The sequence below is a fragment of the Aplysia californica genome, unplaced genomic scaffold (assembly GCF_000002075.1).
Source record: "Aplysia californica isolate F4 #8 unplaced genomic scaffold, AplCal3.0 scaffold00696, whole genome shotgun sequence".
In the NCBI taxonomy this organism is placed as follows: Eukaryota; Metazoa; Mollusca; class Gastropoda; order Aplysiida; family Aplysiidae; genus Aplysia; species Aplysia californica.
Genome location: NW_004797966.1, coordinates 414,692 through 415,487, shown reverse-complemented (window position 1 = coordinate 415,487; position 796 = coordinate 414,692).

The window sequence follows — 796 nt, the reverse complement described above, 5'->3', positions numbered from 1 at the left end:
TTGGTCTCTGACCTCATGATCTTATTAGCTCAAAAAAGGCAAAAATGTGAGATATAACTGTAATTCTGACGTAGCAATTTATCAGCCGCAGACACTGTGACTACCACGAGGAGACCGTTGAACGTCTTCTCCTTCACTGCCCAAACTTGGCAGTTCTTCGACGCAGGCTCCTACACACACCTACAGACTCACAAAGCCTGCTCTACTCTGGCGTTGACCAGATGACAAGGACATCAATGTGGTTACTTGAGGGAGGCATTGCGCTGCCAAGAGCGAAATGCTGGCAGCTAAAGGGCTTTGAAAACAACAACAACAACCACAACAACATCAACCGCAATTTAGTTATATTTTCGCTTTGTGTGAGCTGTTTACACGAAAAATCAAGATGGTAGTTGGTTGTTTCTATAGCAACAAACATTACGTCATCGAGAACAACTACGGGAAAATCCGTTTTCGGAAAGCTTTCCATGTTGGGAAACTCATTTTTTTTAAATCATCGAATTCAGTATCGCGCAGATAAAACGTCGTATTTCTATTCTAGTGTAGCGAAATGACTGATAGAAATTCAGTCGACGTTAATGGTTCCAAGTATTAATTTTGTGGGGACAAAATCGTTCATTAGTAAGTTGTTGTCAAGTTGTTCCCGCTTCCGATCCTGACATTAGGGGTTGCCTTGTTAGTGAGACAACTTCCTGGGCCTTTGGCATATTGTGATAGGGTGGCAAGTTCCTTTCCACGCCGTCTTTACTTCCCCTGCTCGAAGCCAGGTACCCATTACTGCTTGGTGGGTATGAGC